Source organism: Meles meles, chromosome 11, assembly GCF_922984935.1.
Source record: "Meles meles chromosome 11, mMelMel3.1 paternal haplotype, whole genome shotgun sequence".
NCBI classification, from domain to species: domain Eukaryota; kingdom Metazoa; phylum Chordata; class Mammalia; order Carnivora; family Mustelidae; genus Meles; species Meles meles.
This window is the reverse complement of record NC_060076.1, coordinates 60,612,016-60,625,724: the sequence shown is the minus strand read 5'-3', so window position 1 is coordinate 60,625,724 and position 13,709 is coordinate 60,612,016. Positions and strand designations below refer to the sequence as shown.

At 34.3% G+C, this 13,709-nt stretch overlaps 1 protein-coding gene and 1 pseudogene across 48 annotated transcripts in view; both read right to left on the bottom strand.

The window, feature by feature from the left end:
• Window positions 1-13,709, bottom strand: part of PTPRD (protein tyrosine phosphatase receptor type D) — a 2,308,694-nt gene that overhangs the window by 762,582 nt on the left and 1,532,403 nt on the right. The gene's annotated exons all lie outside the window — the stretch shown is intronic.
• LOC123952588 lies at window positions 1,958-2,572 on the bottom strand (annotated as a pseudogene).

Sequence of the window (13,709 nt, the reverse complement as noted above, 5' to 3'; positions counted from 1 at the left end):
AAGTACACAGTTGGGACAACTGCTTCCCAAATATACCTTGAATATACCTATATCAATAGGAGCAGATCACTTAAACTACATGATCAAAGTTTCTCATTTGTGAGTTGGAATAAATGTTCCATCTTTTGGGACATCTTTTCAGTAAGTCTCTACTAACTTTTAGTTTCCAAAGGCCTGGAAATCCCATGTAACAAAACCAAAATTACTCTTCTATTAAGACTGCTAAATTTTCCCTTCCTTTCCTTCTAATGGGAATCCTACTTTGCTTACTGATGTTCTCCTCCCCAACCTTGCTTGACTGATGATTTTGAGATTTTTTATAATATGGAGTGGTAGAAAAAGGTGGAAATAGGAGGATAAGATGGGCATGTTTGATAGGGCTGGGTAAAATAGTTTTGAGAAAGTTTCCAAAGTAAGAAATGAGGAAATATTTATAACATAGAGTAGAATAGAATAGAATAGTAGAAGGGGAATGGTGATGATGTAACATATTTATTCTTTTCACTGTGTCTGAAAATTGCAAAGAGAAAATTTATTTTGATTTATTTTTTGTTTATTTGTTTTTGTGATTTAAATAGTTTATTTTCTAAAAATGTAATGCAGCGGTTGTAGGAGTGTATAGAGGTGACACATCTTTTCCTTAACCATGTTTTTTACCTTCTGTACAAAGGTAAAAATGTCTGTTAACCTCACAGTCAATGATGTGAGACAGAGGTTGGCAAACTTTTTCTCCAAAGGGCCAGATGGTAAATATTTTAGGCTTTACAGGTCACAAAAGATCTCTGTCACATATCTGTTCTCTTCCAACCCTTTTAAAATGCAAAATTCATTGTTGACTTGCACCATACAAAAAGAGACTGGGCCAAATTTGTTTGCCTGCAGTAGTTTCCCAACCTAAGGGATAAAATACCTATTTTCTGACCTGTCTGGGAGACTGCTCCCTTCCGGCCCCTTGACAGTCTGCTGCTTGAAGTAGAGAAAGACCTTATTTACAATTGAATGTGGCCTGGGACAAAAGTATAAATGGAGAGTTCCTGCTCATTTTTCTTGCTCATTTTCTATTCACTCATTAAATAAGTTTGTTGAACACCCACAATATACAATCCTAAACATCTTTGTTTTCCAGTGTTTCTTTCTTAAACATGGTTCCTGCAGTTTCTCTCAAGCTGTAATTATCAGTTCTTTATACTCATGTTTTAGGGCAGATCAGGAATAAAATCTCTACTAGCACTCAAAAGAACTCATGGTTATAAAAAAATGAATCTAGCTAACAATGATATCCTTTCACCCGATATACATCCTTCTTCAAAATTATAACCTAGATGAGGAAAAAATATGTATCTCTACTTAAAAAGATACTTCTTTTTCCTCCCATAGGCTGAAGCTTAACAACAACAAAAAAAATTCTCAAATCTAGAACATCTACCACATAGTTTCTTCCATTTTCATAGTTCCATGTCATGTTAACAGAGTATCTGGATCCAGATAGGGCGTTTCATAAACTTTCTATTTCACCCATAAAACAATACATTAAGGAGTGAATACTACTTTTAAAGTACCTTATATTCCCACATTTCATGAGTGGTCATGATTTTGCTTCTTCAGAATGAAAACTGTAACTGCCAGCTTTCTGAATATTTCTGCTATTTATCTGTAGTGAGAAAAATCTTTCAAAGTGGCCAAAAGGAGCCACGACTTCAGTATAACATATAAAAGTTGCCCCCATTCCAGATCTTTGGTATAGACATCAGCATCAATAATCTGACTATCCACACCACAGAGACATGGCACATTTTGTAATTAGAAGTGTTTGTGATTTTCCTTTGGACCACCTAAATAGAGGGAAATGCCTTGGGAAACAACTTTACTCATTCTCTCATTTCTCTTAAATACATATGTGCACAATCAGTTCTCCCTTTGATCAATTCCATGAAGAGAAAAAAAGAGTGGGCCAAAGTTATTGCTTCCACTCCCCTCATTGTGCCCTTCTCTCTTTCCTTTCCTTGCGTTCCTGGTTAGCGAGTTTGTCCCTCTCTATTTGCAGCTTGTCCTATTCTTTCTTCCCAGAGTAAGACTCACTCCAGTTTTCCAGCATTGAGGACATCTTGCACATTGGCGTTTTGGAATAAAAAGGTATCAGAACCAAGATTCATTGTGGTGGTACCTGAATCATCCTTCTCATCCTTCTCATCTTCTGCATCTGTCACAGCAGTGTACTGGGCTAGGAGTGCAGCTTTACCTGCTTCTCCCCTTCTGACACCATCCTGGGCTTCACCACAGTCTACCTGCTTCTAAACTTAGGTGGCAATAATCTGTATCTCATCTTCTTTTCTCATCTTGGTGAGAACATCCCAACTTTCCAACGACCATTGTTCCACAATTTCTTTGAAGATGGTAAGAAGAGAATCTTCTTCCAAGAAGGCAGAGAGGATACCCTGCAGCGCATCAAGCTTCTCTTTCTCCTCCTCCTGCAGGATACCAAGATGTAGGAGCCCTAAAGGTCTCGGTATACTCCCAGTACCTGGAACTGTCCATCCACCCATGACTCAACCCAAAGCCACTGCTCCGCCATCATCACAAAATCTTCTGGGACTGGACCACATGAATAATGGCCGCTGCTTCTTCTACTACTTCTACTAGTACTAGTACTACTTATTCTTCTTCCTTCTCCTCCTCCTCTTCTTGTTCTTGTTCTTGTTGTTCTTCTATCTTCTTCTTCTTCTTCTGGAAAATGACTTGTTAAATATCACACATTTCTAATCATGCTAGTACATCCCCAGGTTGATTAGTGAAGATGCCAATAATTACATAGGTCTGGAGTGTATGAAATTGTGATTTTTTTAAAGCCTGATTTTTGGTTGACAGACAACAGTTTCACAGAAAACAATAATATTGGGCAGCCTGGCACATTTATACAAACTTAAGAACATTTCAGTATTCCAAAGTGGGGTAACACTAATGATGGCTCTTGAACAAGGATTATCCTCTTTCTCAAAACATCATTTTTTTCAAGTTGCATCCTTACAGTTGAGTTACTGCACATTTGAAATGACTCTTTATGAGTTTTTGATGTTATCTTATTCCATTGACTATACTATACTGAGAAGTTAAAGATTTTTTTTCTTACTAATATTGGCACATTTTTGGGGTGTTTTGTTGCATTTCTGGTAGATCTCTAATATGATTCTGGTTCTGATTAAAGTTTTATTAATAAAATATACATTTTTTAGTATTGCAAATTATTTCCTAGACTTCAATAAGTTTGGAAGCATTCTTGGTAACTTTAATAAGAGTTTTGTCCCAGTATAATTAAAGATGGTTCTCATCTCCAGAATCAACTCTTAAAAACTTCATTTGCACAGCAATAGTCCTATTTAGCACCTAAGACAGTGCTGAATATCCTCAATTGTGGAATGAATAAGTAAATGAGTAGATGTGGAGAATGACTTACATATAAAGCAAACAGTAACAACACTAAATTTGCACAAATTTTCACTAAACAAATCTTAATAGGACAAGCCGATGGGGAAGTGTATGATACCCTGGAACACTGAGTTTCCTGAGGTTTGGGGCAAATCACATATTGCTTGCTTTCAGGATTAGTCTATATATTATTTACCATCATGCTTAACAATCAATTGGTTGTTGTGTGGAGTGTGGGAATAAGACATGCCAAGAACCCTAAATTAAAATATCCCCCCCCCTTATCTCTCTAATGTCACATTCTATCTGCCAGGATTATACACTGGTTACTGAGTATCTCTGCAACCTTCTTTCCTCTCTGCTCACCTTTGGGATTCTCCTCCAGTGAGAAAGTAATGCCTTTTTAGAACAATCGCTCCTAAATTAAACTTTTATTTTCCAGGGGGAAAGGTTAATAGTGTTTTGAATGAAAACAAAACACTAGGCTCACTATTGTTATAAACATACTAATGTTAAACCACTATCGTGTTCTTCTACTTCTCAGAAATAAATGCTTTTTCAAATGCTTAGAGTATTCTCTGTTGTAGAGCAAAGGTCTTCTCCACAGATAATACTACTGGGAACTAAAGCAGACACAGATATTGAAATGGTGATACTTTATTCATGACCATATGCTGCTACTGATTTCTGCAGCAAAACATGTATAAATTTATTACTTTTTTCTTCCTCTGTTTCAATGGATTCATAGTTACCAAAAATACAACATGTAATAAGTAGATGAATGATAAGTAATCTAATATTCACTGATTCATATTTAACATTTTCTATATTACTCTCATCCTGCATGGGTATGTGAAATGTACTCATGAGAAAATGTGATTTAGAAACTAAGTATAATAAGTATTTTTCACTTCTAACTTACACGAAAAAAGTTATGATTTCAAAATATTAGAGATACTATATTTAGAATAAATCCATAGTACAGGGAAAAGACAATGAATCTGAAAGAAATATAAAATTAATCAACATCTACTGAGTTCACATTATGTGTAATGTACTTTAAATATAAATATGGTTAATTCTTAAGAATTTAGAGACAAATTAAAAATTATAATGATCTCCAACCATATCAATTATTTCAAAAAATATAAATGTTCTATACACACCATTTAAAATATAACAACTTACAGATTGGTTTAAAATCCTATTGAAAAAAACCTTACTTTAAATAAAAAGACATAGCTTGGTTAATGGTGAAAGTGCAAGAAAATGTATAAACTGTAAGTACCAACCAACCCAAAGACAGCTGAAGTGAATATTTTAGAATCAGACAAAGTAGGCTTTAGAAGAGGGATGAAGAGAGACATTCCACAGTGAAATGTGGGTCAAATCACCAGGAAGACATAACAATCTTAGATGTGTAAGCACCTAACACTAGAGCTTGAAAATACATGCACCAAAAACTAATAGAACTGAAAGGAGATCAAATAAGTAAATCTGCAATCCTAATTGCAAACTTCGATGTTCTTTAACAATTGATAGGAAAATCAGGTAGAAAATCAGTAGGTATATAGGAGGTCTGAGTAACAATATTAACTAACTAATTGGCATAAGTAAAACACTCCATCCTACAAGAGCTGAACTCCTATTATTTTCAATTGCTTTAAGGAATAGTCACCATAATAGACTATATATTCGGCCATAAAATAAGCCTGCAAATGTAAAATAAAAAATTACATAAATAATGTTTTTTTTTCCATAACTTATTAAAGCAGAAATCAAAAATTAAAAAAAATCTGAAAAATTCTCCAGTATTTATAATTAATACATTTACAAATAATGCATTGATAAAATAAGAAGTCAAAAAGAAAATTACCAGCATTTTGAATTTAATAAAATTGAAAACCCAACATATAAAAATTTGTGGGATGTAGTTTAAAAAGTTTATAGAGGGAAATTTATAGTGTCTAATGATTATATTAAGAAAAGAAGAAAGTCTCAAATAAATGATCTAAACTTAGCTTACATCTTAAGAAACTAGAACGAGAAGAACAAGCAAAAGGAAGGAAATAAAGATAAGAGCAGAATAAATAATTTGGAGAGTAGAAAAAAATAGAGAATTTAATGAAACCAAAAGACACTTATAAAACAGATCAAAAAAGTTGATAAAACTTAGCGAGACTGATCAAAGGAGTGGATGGAAAGAGGGCACAAAAATCAAGAATTAAAAGGGGGACATGATCTCAGATCCTATGTAAATTAAAAAGATAATAAGGGGAATATTACATTCAACTTAGTGGCCATAAATTCAACAACTTAGATAAAATGGACTGGTTATTTTTAAGACACAAAGTATCAAGGTTGACTCAGGAGAAACAAATGGCCTGAATAATCTTTTGTCAATTGACAAATAATCCTTTGTCAATTAAAGAAATTAAATGAGAATTTAAAGCCTTCAAACAAAGAAAGCTGCAAGTCTAGATGTCTTCCTTAGTACATTCAATCACTTAACAACAAGAAAACAATTCCACACAAATGCTTTCAAAATATAGAAGAGAAGGGAATACTTGCCAGATCACTTTATGAAGTTAGTCTTATGCTAATAACAAAATCATAATATCTCTCATGATCATAGATGCAAAAATCCTCAACAAAATAATAGCAAATCAAATCAAACAATGTACTGATGTGATAACACATCATAATCAAATGGGGATTTTCTGAACAGAGCAAGAATGGTTCAAGATTTGAAAATCAGCTAGAAATTGATATCAACATTCACTCAGAGTAAAAAAAAAAAAAAAAAAAAAAAGCTTGAGGGTGCCTGGGTAGCTCAAAAGGTTAAGCCTCTGCCTTTGGCTTAGGTCATGGTCTCAGGGTCCTGGGATCTAGCCCTGCATCAGGCTCTCTGCTCAGCAGTGAGCCTGCTTCCTCCTCTCTCTCTGCCTGCTTCTCTGCTTACTTGTGATCTCTCTTTCTCTGTCAAATAAATAAATAAAATCTTCAAAAAAAAAAAAAGCCTGCAATAAACTAGTAATAGAAAGCGGTATCTTTACTAATAGATGGAATTTACAAAAAGCCTATAGCTAACTTTACACTTAATGTTCAAAATCTGAAGGCCCTCTTCCTCTAATTAGAAACAAGGCAAAGATGTCCGTTCTTATTACTTCTATTTAAGTCTTATGTTTTTAATAAGACTTATTTTTTAGTAAGACTTACTATCAAGTTTTATTAATAATAAAATTTGAAAAAGAGGACCCCAGATAGAAAGGAAGAAATAAACTGCTGTTTATTCATAGACAACATAATTGTCTACATATAAAATCTGAAGAAATCTGTATTTTTTAAAAAAGCTAGTTAAATAAGAGTTGAAAGAGTTTATGGCTGCAAAACTGAGAGGTATTTCTATTTTTAAGATGTTGATTCTTGCCAAACTTATCTATAAAATCAAGGCATTTTGTAGTATAATAAAAATATATAACTGGTCATAAGCAAGGCCCAAAGAGGTCTCCTGAGTTTCTTTGTGCTAAGAACACTGCTAGCACAGACAACCAGATTCTGAAATCCTCTTCCATGTGACCTCTGCAGAGGAAAGTCATTAGGATTCCCAAGAGACAACTATGGACCTTTCTGAACTATGGAATGTGACATCATTGTTAAAATAATAGGTTTTGTTGTTCTTGTTGTTTTGTATTGTTTTCCCCATTCATTTGGCAGAGAAAGAGAGAACACAAGCAGAGTGAGCAGCAGGCAGAGGGAGAGGGAGAAGCAGGCTCCAGCTGAGCAGGGACCCCAACGAGGGTCTTGATCCCAGGACCCTGGGATCATGACCTAGGCAAAGGCAGACACAACAGACTGAGCCACCCAGGTGCCCTAAAATAATAGCTTTGACAACGATTCTCAAACACTAGTTTCTGCACTGATTAGGAATTCTTGTGTACCATGAGTCTTCTGCAAGTTGGTCACATTGGATGTCAACTTTTTTTTTAATGTGGGTATTAGTAAGTTTATATTAATATGATTATTAGTATAAAGAATGGTGCCACCACCATCACAATTTTATTTTAAATCATTTCCATCACCCCAAAAAGATACCTTATGCCTATTTGTATTCACTTCCCATTCCCATCATACTTGCCTTCTGCCCTAGGCAGCCACCACGTTACTTCTATTATTTATTCTGGACACTGGATAAAATGTAACTATACACTGTAGTGTCCTTGTTGTTTGCCTTTTTTCACGTACCCTGATATTCTGAGGATGTTAAAAACTACATAACATATAAATTATACCTGTCAGATAAGGATATAATTTCTACTTTTTTATTTTTTAAAATATTGTATTTGTTTATTTGAGAGAAAGAGAAAGAGGTTGAGAGAGAGAACACAAGGAGAGAGGAGGGGCAGAGGGAGAGGGAGCAGACCCCTGCCCCTCAACAGGGGGCCTGATGTGGGGCTGAATCCCAGGACCCTAGGACCATGACCTGAGCCGAAGGCAGATGTTTAATGAACTGAGCCACCCAGGCTCAGTTTGTTTTGTACAAAAGATTACTCCCAAAGGTTTCAGTTCAATTTTCTCCAAGACAGTAAATAAATTTTATCTAAATTGGAAAAAAAAAAATCATGAATCAATGTGATATGCTATCTAGTAGAGGAGGTATATAAAATACCATGAAAGCTTTGTGAATGGGGCCATAATTGGGGGTGGAAAGACATGTCACCAATGAGCTCCTAAATATCAAATATATAGTTATTTCCTACTGTTTCTCTGTTGCATCACACATTGCTTAAAATATTATTAATCTATTCCAACTAATTCACCAACACTTGAAAATTGGTGTTTTTACATCAAAATATAGATTCATCTCTTCTCTTAAAATATCAGAATGTAAGGCAACGCTTGGTTTCCCCATATACAGAGCAAAAATTAGCTGGATATGAGCAGTAGCTGATCCTTATACATATAATATATGTTCTCTGAGATTTGCAGAAAACAGGTGTTTTATTTTCTTGATTCCTCCCTGGTGGTTAAGCACTTGGGGAAGAAAAAAAGATTTGTTCTAAAAGAAAATGCATTATCAGCACTGTAATTAAGAGATTCAGATTGGATCCTGCAGCAGAAAGTTAAGGGGGACTGAACTTGATACTCCTGAATTAACCTGGAAAGGATTTAAAGTACCCACAAGTTAGTAACCAGCATGGTTCCTAAAGGAAGCAAGTGGAAATCCTCTCTGAAGGGAACTGCTGGAAAGTAATTTTTTGTGGGTCTCCTATTTCTGTGTATCTTATGAGTAGCAGCCCCGTGTTATAAACTGTCTTTTCAAGGGAGTTTATATACTGAAAAGCTTTAGATCTGTCTTTGAAAGATAGATATGGCACCTCCTTAATGAGTAGAGATGATGTTTGTATAGCATTCAACCCAATAAAGGCAAGCTTTTCCTCTGGATCACAGGGTGGGCATGTTTACTGACCATCATAAAGTGTCAGATCCCCTAAGGTCAAGGTTTCTCTCACATAACACACTACATGTGCAGATATCACCTGACAATCTTCACATGTCCCTGTAGGAATGTGGACTTGGGAAATCTGCATAAGAAAATGGTTACTGCTACTACTGTGAGTAATAAAGTCTTGTCTCTCACCCAAGAATGTTTTATCTCCTGCCAGCATCTATGAAATCGTGGCAGGCTCAATTAATAGCTTGGATGTAGAGTAAAATGTCAGACCTTTCACAGTTCTAGCATTTTAAAGAAACATTTGGTTGTAACTATTAACATTCAAAATGTGTATGCAATTGGGTCAAGACATTTTATTTCTAGGTATCTAATTTAGAACCATATTCTCTCAAAGGCATAAAGGCACACTAGAATATTAATTGTAACACTGTTTAAACCTAAATACATACACAGGATAACTATTTTGGCTGAATTATAGGACATCTATCAGTTATATGTCATTCCATATAATGTCCTATAATTTAATTATATAACTATAATGGCTAAATTATAAGACACCCATTGTTTATATGAAATAAGATCAGGCTATATATACTTAGGTGGAAAGATTTTCTGGGCATTTATTTGAGAAAGGAAAGCAAACACAAGAAATGCAAACTTCTGGTATAAAACCATGTTTACAAAAATATTCACGATATTCTCTGTGTATATATGTTTATAATTGAATGCAATATACATACAATATAATTATATATATGTATATATATATATATATATAATATCTGAGAAGTTGCCTACTAAACTCTTAATATTATAAGTAGAGAGAGAACTGCAATTGGGAAGTGACTCTCCAGTGGTCAAGGGGTTTAATTTATCAGAAATGATTAAATTTTTAACAGATATCAATATATTTACATAAATCAAAGTAAACATGTTTATGTAGATATTATGCAATTATTAAAAAATAACAAATACTCATTACCCATTTATCCCCCAAGGACACTCATTGAGGTGATGTTTTGTCTGCACATTGCATTTCTTTCTCTTCCTCCAAATAGTGATGTATTCTCTTTCATACTCTTCCTGATTTCTGTTATTTTGTCTCATAAATATATTTCTTATTATCTATGTCATCATAATGTATTTTAGTTATTATTATTTACATTTATTATTATAATTCTGTATGTTTGCAGTAACATCAGAAAAGTTACTAATGATAAAAACTATCATGACAATTATGTCTAGGATAGCCCAATGATTTAAAACCTCTTTGTATGTGGATCTTATATATTATGAGAGAAAATACAAGTTGATAAATTTTTGGAAATAAATTTAGACATATTTTGTAGAGTTAATCATTTGAACATCTTAACCAATTCCACTCCTACTGAGACTTTTAAACATGTTCACCAGCAGAAATATACAAATATATTTATGGTGGTATTGTCCACGTTATTAAAAAGCTGGAAAGAGCTGAGATTTGCATAGACAAAATAATGGGTACAAATCTTCATAGTACAGAGGATTTATGTAATAGTGTAAAAGAACAAACTGTGGTTTCATAAAAAGGTGTGGGTAATTCTTACAACCATAATATTGAGAGGAAAAAGCAAGTGCGAGATAATACTGGGTATGATGATATTTTACTTAAAAAAGTTGTGTATGTGTTTATGTGCATAAATATGTGATAAGACATCATAAAAGCCAAAACAATGATAAACACAAAGCAAGTCATACACATATTTATTGGCGACAGGTGATAGGAGAGGTAAGGAGCAACATTCAAATAAATGCAATCATATTAGTGATATTTTAGCTCTTCACTTTGGTGCTAGTTCATAATTAATAATTTTCTTATTTGCTTCAGAATTTACAAATATATACAGCAGGAGCATTTATAGTCTGTCATATGTCTCAAAATGTTACACACCCACATAGAAATACCTTGCATATCACCAATCATCTTTATGTTGAACAAATGTCTGTGAATAATACTTGTTTTTGTTTTTGTAAGAAGATACTTTAACTTCTGCCCTGTTGGGCCTTGTGTTTTTGGAGGTAAATAACATAATCTTCTGTGTTAAAGCCCATGTGACCACATGCAGAGCAACATGACAATGTCTTCTTGAGTAACTCTTAATGGGGCAATAGGTATTTGCTTAAAAGATGCATTTCCACAATTGGGAATTATGGTTTAAGAATAAAAATATTTCCTACCAGGAAATAGCATAGGTGCTACTGGAAGCTTCATGCTGTGTAATAGAAGTGAAGATTATTTTTGTATGGCCCATGGTTTCTATGAATAGAATTAACCAGACACCAATTATCACCTCATTGAAGGATAAGTCACTGTGACTTCTACAGCTGAGATCAAACTCATTTCTTTTGCAATGCGAATTAATTAGAGTTAGAGAGAGCTATACTGAAGGGTTAGGACGCACTGTAAATTTTAAAAAAGTCTATATTTTAAGCAACTAAGGTGAAAATGTGTTCTAATTAGCGTACAATGTTAATAAGCAATGATCTTATTTATACACAAGTACTTTAAAGAAATACTTTAAAAAAACATTAAACAAGCCATAAAAAGTATTCTTTTTGTGATGACTGTCATTGAAGAAACACAAAAATTCAGCAGGTGTATTATTTATTTTTAACTGGCAAGCAGACTCTACAGAAAGGGTTATCTTTACTTGAAAGTGTATTCCTCAGTGGTGAATAAAGAGAGATGGTTGGCTTCTTATCATAGCTCAAAAACATATCAGATAAATATGCCCACCAGCCTATTTGGACACAGCAGTAGATATTACCATCTGCTCCCAAATATGCCTGCAACCCTGTAGATCTTCCATTTTGGCACCCGAATTTATGGGAAAGAGAATGACGTCCTAAGATATACTTATTTCTGAAAAGAGCCTTGCAAATGTATCCCTAGTGACACAGAGTTGTGTAAATAGCTGCGTTTACTTCAATCACCACTGTTTTTGTGGCGGGAATACCACTCGCACACTACTTTTTCATGTTGGGATGGAATGATATGACCCAGATAATTTAATATCCTATTAGAATAAACAGGTAAACAGATCATTGCTCAGGAAGATGATCCCTGCATTTATTTGTTTGTACCAAATAAATGAAAAGAGCAAAACAAAGGAAAAATTTGACAGCAAAAATGGATACTGTTATCCATTTTTTTCCATTTTATTTATTTTTTCAGTGTAACAGTATTCATTCTTTTTGCACAACACCCAGTGCTCCATGCAAAACGTGCCCTCCCCATTACCCACCACCTGTTCCCCCAACCTCCCACCCCTGACCCTTCAAAACCCTCAGGTTGCCCCAACCTCCCACCCCTGACCCTTCAAATGGCAGCCATATTCTGAAGGGAATGTTTCTGTCCTGCATTCAGAGACCTGCATCCAGGTTCATTCCCTCTTTCATATTATGTTTTGTCAGTCTTAGATAATAAGAATCCATAGCAAACTCACAGTGACATAATATATAGTTCCTAATCTCATATTATATTTCCAACTTGGGTTTCCAAATTCTTATTTGCACTGTGTGTATAAACACCACAGTAATTTCATTAAGAATTTATAATGCATTAATTTGACTTCATATACACATAAGCTCCTTGATGTGAATACAGGTTAATTTTGTTAATTTTTATTATACTTGGTTATCTAAAATAACAAAGAAGGCAATGTTTATCTTTTTAATTTTTTTAATGGGAGAAAACAAAATTTAATAGCATGTGGGAATCTGCACAGACATGGAAAATCCAAAGACACTCAAGCAAATGAAGTATATAAGTTTTTTTCTTAATTACACAGAAAGAGGTTCTGGTCCAGTATTCAATGCGAAGAAATGTAATTGACAAGGAGGGACCCAGCAAGGCCTTTTTGGTCAAAGAAGGTAATGTTGAAAAATCATAGCACATACAAGAAGTTAATATGAAATTTGAACCAATTGGCCAATATAAAGGAGAAAGAAAGAAAGAGGGACAGAAAGAGAGAGAGAGAGCAAGACAGTAAGAGCTTCAAAAAAACAAACAACAAAACATCAATCATGTTCAGCAAAAACAAACAAACAGACAAATTTAAAACCAACAAAAAAAAACCCCTGGTATTGTTATCATAATGAAGTATCTTTCAGAGCTTAAATTGATGCTTGTAAATTCAACTGCTGGGTGAAATTTGGGATACGTATGTTCTTGTTTATTTCAAGAAGACAGATAGAACATTAATTACAGACAGATGATGTTCTTGAATGAGCAGAAGGATTTTCGGGCAGCTCTATAAAAATACACCTGTGCAGATATGATTAGTATCCCCTACTCCCATAGCATCAAGAATAGGGATGGAAGAGGATTCTTAGGATATTCTTTTTTTTTTTTTTTAAAGATTTTGTTTATTTATTTGGCAGAGAAAGAGAGACAGTGAAAGAGGGAATACAAGGAGGGGAGTAGGAGAGGGAGAGGGAGAAGTAGGCTTCCTGAGGAGCAGGGATCCTGATGTGGGGCTTGATCCCAGGGTCCTGGGATCATGACCTGAGCTGAAGGCAGATGCTTAATGACTGAGTCACCCAGGTGCCCCAAGTTATTCTTGATGCGTTAAAGAGGCAGCAGAGCAGGGTGTGATGATATAACCAAAGTGTCTGCACAAGATTGTCATGACTGACTCTTATAAATTAGGGAAACTAATATGAGAATTACTATAATTTGTAGCACCTGATTAAAAAGAATTCTGAAGCATTAAAACCATGCTCTTATCCACAAACAACTTGAGAAGCTAAAGACATGATAGTCATCTGTCACTTATGCATGTTACTCTAC